Raw genomic sequence first — 9,277 nt, 5'->3', positions numbered from 1 at the left:
CCGGCGAGAGGAGCAGTTCCCTGGGTGACCTGAAGGTTTCCGCTAAGGTCTCCCAAATCCTGTCACATCATGGAGAGGGCCGGGAACGGGGGTGGGGTGAGGGGATGAGAAAGTCCCCCCACCCGTCTCCCCACCTCGCCGTTCCCAAAAGGGCTTTGCCAAACATTCTTGGAATTGCTTAGCTTCTGGGCTTTCCAGAAAACAGTCCGCCGTCTTCAGGATTCTGTAGCGCGGGTGAAGGTTTATCTCCCTAGTGGACCTCAGACAGAACGCGTCTCTCCCGCTCGCTTTCTTTCACTCTCTCTCTCTTTATTTTTTTTTAATTCCAAGCTTCCTTCCCTTTCTCATTTGTAAGATTTTCTCCCCCGTCCCCTTCGTTCTTCCTTTCCTTCCTTCTCTTCTGCTCTTTCTTTCCTGTCTTTTTTCCCCACTCCCTCTTTCTCTTTTATTCTTCCTCTTCTTTTTTTCTTAGAGCAATAGGATGTCAAGATCTGTAATCAAACTACCCACTTCCACCTCCTGACTCCAGGGGATCTCATAACGGTGTGCACCTGGTGGGCTGAGGCGGAGAGGGAGAGAGACAGAAAAATAAGCTAAAGTGTGTCTGTTCAGCCTGCTCAAAATAGCTGTAATGTGAATGGACACTTGTAAATTGAATAAGGCCAAGCAGCATATACCATTTCACTTCAGACACTTCGATTACTTTTCCAAGGGTTAAAAAGAAAAAAAGGAAATGTCTTTTTTGCATAGCGCAATTCCTTTAAGGAAGCTGTCTTTATCAGCTGTAACTCTCCAGGAGTTCAGAAGAACTGAAATCCAGCCCTTTATGTCTTTCAGAGTTTTAAAAATTCAGTTATTCAAAGCCAAGCATGTAAAGAGCTTTAACGTTGATCCCTTAGCTCCTTAGAGTCACATACATAATTGCAAACACACACTCTGAAGAATTCATACCGAAATACACAACTGGGTGTTCTTGAACTTACAATGATCTGTTTTTAACATCAAAATGACTCACTGCTTGAGAGGAGTCCCTTTGCACTAACAAATTTTATATCCTTTTCATAGTAGAGAAAGCTAAAAAAAAAAAAAGTCAAGGTAATGCATGCTAATAAAATAATAAGTGGAATACAATGGAGAGAGAGTTCACGAAAGTTAAGCAATTTTTAAGTAGATCAACACAGAGAAACCTAAAGGACAGACTTTAAAAGTACTAGCCATATCTCGGACTTTACTCTGTGCGTATTGCAGACGCTGCTTGGTTCTTGCAATCCTAAAATTTGGGTGTAGTGACTCTACAAAAGAGTGGAAGGAGCTTGGCTAACACCTTGGGAAGCTTCTCAAAGGGAATTTGTGCTCAGTTCATTTTGACTCCAATGCTGAGTTACTATTATCCTCATTTTCAGAAAATTGGTGCAGAAAAAAGTGGTTTATTCAAATTGATTTCATGAGAAATCTAAATCGTCTAACTCTCCAGCACTTAATTCTTACTACTTTTCAACTACCTTGCCAAAATGTAATTTCAGCCTTACATAATCAACAGTGAATTAAAATGAGTTAGAAAAATATTTTCTTTTTTTCATGTAGCCGGTTACCACTTTCTTCGATGGAGCCAAGTGCAGTGAAAGTTTGATACGGTGAGGCCAGCAGGAGGCATAGTAGTTAAGGCACTGACTCCCATGGGGCCAACAAGATTTGAGTCCCAGATCCAGAGACTTGAAACTCACACTCTGTGCTGGCTTTCCCAAGATCCCAGGAGGAGAATGGAGGAGAAAGGATTATGTCATGGCCATTTGACTTTCTTTCTCTCTGTCTTTCCAGAGAGCACATACACCTGATAGCAAAAATCTCTCAAAAACACACAAGAAGAGTTTAATGAGCCGGCAGGTGGCATGGTGGATAAGGCACTGGATTGCCTCATGGCCAACGGCTGTTTGAGTACCAGACCTGGCAACTTGCTTCCTCACTCCCTCCCAACCTCCATCTCTCTCTGGTCAAATTAATAATGAATAAATAAATACATATATAAATACAATAAGTAAATAATTATTTTTAAAAGTTTAATACTTTTTTCCTGATGAACACAATAATAAATATTGACAATAGGCATGGCTTGGCCACACTCATCCCAAAATTCATGTATCAACAGATCTGAGAGTAGGAACCATATATTGGACTCTCCTCCCCGCCCCCACTTCACCCTTTCTCCCTAAGACCTAGCAACAGGTCCAGCTGAATCTCCGGAACATCTTGTGACCATTACCTTCAACTCCTGGAATTGGCCTAGGGCCAGGGTCATTCTAGAGGTCTGTGCATGCCTCCCACATTCACATCACTAGATCAGGAGCACTAGACCCTAAGCATGCTCTGCTCATTTTGTTCATGAATAAACCAACCTTTACTGCAACCTTTAAGCAATGCATGTACAAACCAGACTCCTATCTTAGTAACAGGAAGTCTGCACTGATCTTTAATTGATTTATGAATACTTTATTCTTACTGTATAAAATCTGGACACAGGACCCATTCTCCACCTTGCCATCAGCAGGACCTTGTTTCCATAATGTGAATAACCTCATGTCTTCTTCTGCTGGACCTCCTGGTGTGTTTTTTGGGATCGGTAAACATTAATGGCAAGCCCTCTCAGATTTGGGACTCCCCCAAGACAAGATCTGACCTTAATCTTCCTATTCCAGCTTTTCAAGTTCAGTTCTGTTTTGCAATTTGTACACAAAAAATTTGAACAGAAAAAGTTCCTTTGGAAGCAATAGTATATCCTTGAAGTTCAGGAATATTTTAATTTTTTAAGATCGTCCGATTTGTTTACAGTGGTTCTAAACTTGGAGCTGAAGACATAATTGATTTAATTTTTTAAAATGGAAGGGTCATTGATGAAAACCTTCTAGTATGAAAATATGTCACAATTTTATTTTGATCCCACTGCAAAAGGAAAGAAAAAACAATTCCAATCTTCACTTTTGGTGGGGGTATTTTACAGGAGAAAGAATGGATTTTGGCCCCAGCACTTGGTGATTAAGGCAGCCATTCCCACATGATCAACCACATGGTTTGAATCTGGACTTGTGCAGCTGAAAAGCACACCAATGTGTGTGTCTCTGTGTGTGTGTGTTGCATGCACCCCAAATTCTGACAAGATGGAGATATGAAGAAGGGATCATCATGTGACCATACCCCTTTTGGCACAGGCTAGAGGAGATGCTGTCTACTTTCCCTTTCTCTCTGCGATTTAAGTTACTTTTAGATTTTTTCAGCTGATAATATGGGTAAGTAACAAGTTTGTTGCAAGTGATATTAAAGTTCATTGGAAACTTAAGAGTTTTATCCACTAGAAACTTAAGAGTTTTATCAAGAATGCTAATCTCTTCTCAGAAGGAGGGTATGTAAGTTTGAGATCATTTCTCTTTCTTCTTTTTTTTTTTTTTTTGAGAGATTTTCACTGTAGGGCGCGTGCGCTCGCCAGACAGACAGAGAGAGACATAGAGACAGAAAGCGAGAAATCACCCCCCAGGGGGGATGGTCACGCCGCAATCCCTTCTCCTCCATTCTCCTCTCGGGATCTTGGGCACGCACGCACACGCGCCTGGCGTGAGTTTTAAGCCACCGGGTCCGGGACACGAACCACGGTCGACTATGTGAGAGTCCAGCGACTTAGCCATTACGCTAACTGCTGGTTCCCTCTTTTTTCTTTTAAAGAATATTTTATTTACTTTTATTTATTAATTCATTTTTTTAAATTTAACCAGAGAGGGACAGAGTGAGAGAGACAGAGAGACAGAGAGGGAAAGTGAGAAAGCCAGCCATCAGGTCAAGGACTCGAACCATGGTCAGCCATGTGAGAGTCTAGCACCCTTAACCACCATGCCACCTGCCAGCCCCGATAATTTCTCTTTTAAGGGCTCTAATAAAGAGTGCTTTAGTAAGTGAACTTGGAAACACAGATTGTACAAGGTCACTCAGTTTAGTCCATTGTAGGACTGGAGAGAAAGTCACCCTTCCAATGGACATGCACAAATTTTTAAGGGTGGAATGCATTAGTTTCAGCAATACAGTCAGTCCCTGACTGTAACAATTAAAATGCTTGATAAACTTGTTTTTTTAAAAAAAAAAAAAAAATTAGGTCTTTGTCATAGGGCATGTGTGTTCACCAGAGATACAGATACAGAGACAGAGACAGTAAAAGGAAAACTAAGAAATCATGCCCCAGGGGAGAGGGCCACACTGCAATCCCTTCTCCTCCACTCTCCTAAGATTTTAGGCGCCCATGTACACATGCCCAGCATGGTTTTCAATCTGCTGGGTCCAGAACCCAAACTGTGGTTGGCCATGTGGGAATCAGCATCTTAACCACCACACCATTTGCTGACCCTTATATACTATTGTTTCATAGGCCTTTACATGAGCTATCCAAAAAGTGAAGGAAAACCTTAGAAGTCAGAAACAAGGACGACAGAAATCTAGAAGGGTGTGTGACTGTCGAAGAGGAGTCTTCTCTTTCAGAAGGCTTCAACAAAATTATGTGAACCAGAGATTCAATTTTAACAGAATTTATAAATTCCAGGGACTTCATACAAAGCCTGGATCAGAGAAATTAGATCAAAGTTTCCTACACGGGGTCAGCAGGTAACGTGAAGTTTAAGGTGGCTGGATGCCACATGGCTGACTGTGCAGGTCAAGTCCCAGATCCAGCAACTTGAAAAATATGCTGGGTGCATGTGTGAACATGCACAAATTGTTGAGGAACGAAGGAGGGAAAGGGATTGTGACATGGCTATCTCCCTTGAGGGGTAATTTTTCACTTTTTCTCACTCTCTGGCCATTCCCCTGATTTCTCTCTTTCTCTCTCTCTCTCTCTCCCTCTCTGTCTCTCTCCAGCAAGTACATGTGCCCTATAACAAACAAACAAACAAAGATGCCTACATGAAGCTGGGATCATGGAAAAGAAACATCTGCAGTACATAAGCCAACTAATAAAAATCAATACTCAAACTTCACTCCCAGCCCCTACAACTCTCCCCAGAAACATGAATATGCTTTTTTCAACCTTGATCTATGTTTGAAAATGTATAACAAAAATATTAGATGAAAATTCATAATTAGGCCAAACTTCAAAATGGATAGTTAGAATTTATACTAATTTTGTGGTCTGAATATTCCCATGTTAATATTTTACAGTAAAATCATTCTAGGTATATTATACTAAATAAAAAATAGAATTACTACTACTTGAGTTTCAGAAGGGGAGCTTCTTGAGAATACATTTATGAAACAAGATGACACTTGATGGGAGATCTCACATGTAAGAAGGAACAGTTAACAAAGAATATGGTTACAATATAGGTAAATCTAAGCAAACAACAAAAAAAATTATGGGGACAAAAATAATCATTTAAAATACTGGTCAATGGTTGTAATGTAAGTTGGGAGACTTTTAGCTAGTAAGCACTCCAAAGTCCTTATTTATGTTGCTGGGAAGGAGGATAATGACACTAATTTCAAACCACAATCTGCCATGTGGGAGTCCAGTACCTTAATCACTATGTCACCTGCTGGTTCCAGGAACTTATTCTTTTACATGGACAGATAGTTTTAGGCTTTGAAGGTCGTGTATGTCTCTATTATATATTATTAATTTTTCTTTTTTAAAATAATTACTTTATTTCACTTTTTCACTTACTTATTTTTTAATTTGATAAGAGAGAGAGAAAGAGAAGAGAGAGAGGTAAGAGAGAGGGAAAGTGAGAAAGAAAGCCACCAGGTCCAGGATTGGAACTGCAGGCTGCCATGTGGGAGTTCAGTGCCCTTAACCACCACACCACCTGCTGACTCCCATTTTTCTTTAGTTTTTACAACCCCTAACAATGTAAAAACATTGGGACTAGCAGTTGGTGTAGTGGCTATGTCGCTGGAACCCCATGTAGTTGACCGTGGTTCAAGTCCCAGACCTGGAGGCTTAAACTCATGCTGGGCGCATGTACTTGCATGCCCACGATTCCAAGAGAATGGAGGAGAAAGGATTGCGGCATGGCCAGGCCCCTGGGGAGGGGGGTGATTTCTTGCTTTCTGTCTCTCTGTCTCTCTGTCTTTCTGGCAAGTTCATGTGCCCTATAGCAAAAACTTCTTAATTATTTTTGAAAAGAAAATGTAAAAAATCAAGTTGCTCACAGTGATGTGTAGCTATAATCCCAGCTTTTGAGAGGCCGATGAGAAAAACAATGAGTTTGAGGTCAACCTGGGTAATATACCAAGCCCTTGTCTCAAATAAATAAATAGATAATAGAGATATAGATAGATAGATAGATAGATGATAGATAGACAGAGATGATAGATAGATGATAGATAGATAGATAGATAGATAATATAAATAGATATAGATAGATAATAGATAGATGAGTACAAAAACAAGGTTTTCAAGAGACATGTCAAATCCGCCCCCCCCAACCCCCAGTTCCCGGCCAAATGCCCCTTACACTTGGGTTTGCTAGCTCTTTCCTCCGTGCCCTTCCCCTGTGCAAAACTTTATAAAAGAATTGTCCATAATAATTTTTCAAGAACTACAAACAACACAAAAGTCCATAGATGGTAAAATGGGTAAAATATTGTAATACATTTTACAAAACAGAATACTACAAAGAACGCAAGACTACCAACTCTGCTAAACAAATCAATATGGGAGACTCAGAAAAATAATGTTGAGTGAAAAAGTAAGCCAATCCTATATGTAATATTACAGATACAAACAAAACCTAAGATGTAATGATTATATAATCAAGGAGTCCATAGGTTAGGGGTAAGAGAAATGCAAACAAACATTTGCAATGGACTAAGGTAATTTTCATAGTAGAGTTATATGCAAAGGTCACTGGAATATATGATAGGGCAACTTTGATTCATCACGTAACACAGTTTTTATTTGATTTGAGAAATGGGTAGGAATTTGTCAGATGAGTGAGGTGATAAGAGCATCTCTCTCAAGACAGGACATAAAGAAGACTCTCTGTGTTTTGAATATCATATGAGATACAGTGGAATATTTTGATGACTTTAAGCAAACTGCCAAAGTAAAGGATCTCCCTGAATTGTAAATGGTCTGAGGAGGAAGAATAGTTGGGGGGCAGTTTCTTGAGAGAAGGCTGCAATACAATAAAGAGAATGAAGAAATATGTTAAAGAAATCCAGAGAAATGTGTACGTGTCCCCAAAATGTTTATGTTTATGTTATGGACAATGGAAAGCCAGTGGAATCTGTGCAAAGGATCAGTAAGGTGGGAGTTGTCCATTAGAATGCCTTATGCTGCACTGATGAGAGTGAGAAGGATGGATGAGGGAGCGGGAGAGACAAGGAAACCCGTTAGAAGGTTAAGGCAATAATTATTATGAAAGAGGCTTTAAAAATAGACAAGAAGGGACCAGCAGATGGTGTAATGGTTACATCACTAGACTCCCTGGTAGTCCACCCCAGTTGGAGTCCTGGACTCTGTGGCTTAAAACTCATGTCAGGCACATGTGTGTGTGTGCCCAAAATTCCAAGAGGAGAATGGAGAAGAAGGGATTGTGGTGTGGCCATCCCCTTTGGGGGGTGATTTCTTGCTTCCTGTCTCTCTGTCTCTATCTGCTTCTCCAGCAAGCACACATGCCCAATGGCAAAAAAAAAAAAAAATTTAAATATACACACACACACACACACACACATACACACACACACATATGTGATCTAAGATAATTAGAAGAGAGATTTTTGAGGTATAGTCCACAGGACATAGTGATGTTTTGATACTGAAGAGAAAGAAGAAGGAATCTAGACTAACTCGTGCATTTTGGACAATGGGGTACATTTGTCACTTCCCTGAGATAGGGAATGCTTGGTGGCGGTGGTGGTCAGGAGGCTGGACACCCTGTTGAAATTGTAACATTTCTGTCATATGCTAGAACCTAACAATGGGATGTTTGCTTCTTCTGGCAATCTGGCAAAATATGTAAATATTTGTTCTATGACAATTGCAGTGAAAATTAACTGTGTGATGGGCCAAATCAGATTCAGAGATATTGTAACTTCAAGTTTCACTCAAGAAAAAATAACCAAGAATCACCAAAGAATCACTTCTAAAAAAGTCATTCACAAGCAGTGTTTTAGTCAACTATAATTGAATGAAAACTAAATTTCAGAATATGGAATTGAGCCTCTTGTCTAGCTAAACTGTTCCATGTGCTCTGATACTGCCAGACAGGAAAGTCCCTAAGGGGTCAGACTGTGTCTCCCCCTCACATGAGCCTATGACGAAGCGCAATTGCAGAGATCTAAGTTTATCCGCTCACTTCCCCGAAATAGTTTAAGTTTTGTCCCAGCGACAGTAAAATTCCTGTCCTGGTAATGTGTAGGAAAAAGGACAGAAGAGATGGTTTCACAACACAACTGCTGTGGGCACTTGGCGTTCACAAACCTGGAACCAATTCTGGCCTGGAGGGAGGGCTGATTTTGAGCTTGTGCATGCCCATCACCACATACCAAGGAACATGTGCATCTGGTTCACTCACATAAGCCCTCTTGCATTTCCGGTGGAAGTCTCCTGCCCGGACTCTGGGGTAAGAACAGGGAGTTGCATACACAGCAGCAACTATGGAAGAACCCAAACACCCCAAATTTTTCACAGGGAGGCAGTTTGGCTTTGACGTGGTTAAGTCTGGTTTAAATCTCCAGTTCTTTCTGATTCTGACCCTGGGTGGGGATGGAGGTGCTGATGCTAACTTGTCAAAAGTAAGACAAGCAAGATTTTTTTATTGTGTCTTCTAAGCAAGCCCTGAGTGGGAAAGTTGGCATTTCACCTTGAAATAATCACACTCTCCAAGAAATCAATTCCCTACTTCTCTTGGATCTGTAACGTTTCCAGGAAAAGTGCCAAGCAAAATAGAAATATCTGGATTTTACTATTATACTTTATGCTTGATTTATTTATGCTTCGTGCCATACCAGTCCTCTCACAAAGGTAAACCTTATCTTTGATTCCATCACTTTCAGTCTTTCCCATCAGGCATCTGTCTTGCGACAAGTATTCTTATCAATCCAGATTATTGCATTTACCTACATTCTGTAAGTCCAAGTGAAAAGAATGGTCTTTAAAAAGCCTGCTGCTTGGTCTATATATGCAGATGTATGTATAATGCTTTTTATATATACATTTATTATATTGTTTAAAATATCTGAATGCTGATTTTTTTTTTTTAAGAGAGATTTTTACTATAGGGCACATGTGGTTGCAGGAGGG

This window comes from Tupaia chinensis, unplaced genomic scaffold (assembly GCF_000334495.1).
Source record: "Tupaia chinensis unplaced genomic scaffold, TupChi_1.0 Scaffold000272_1, whole genome shotgun sequence".
NCBI lineage: Eukaryota > Metazoa > Chordata > Mammalia > Scandentia > Tupaiidae > Tupaia > Tupaia belangeri.
The sequence above is the reverse complement of the archived record's forward strand: the minus strand, read 5'-3'. Positions refer to the sequence as shown.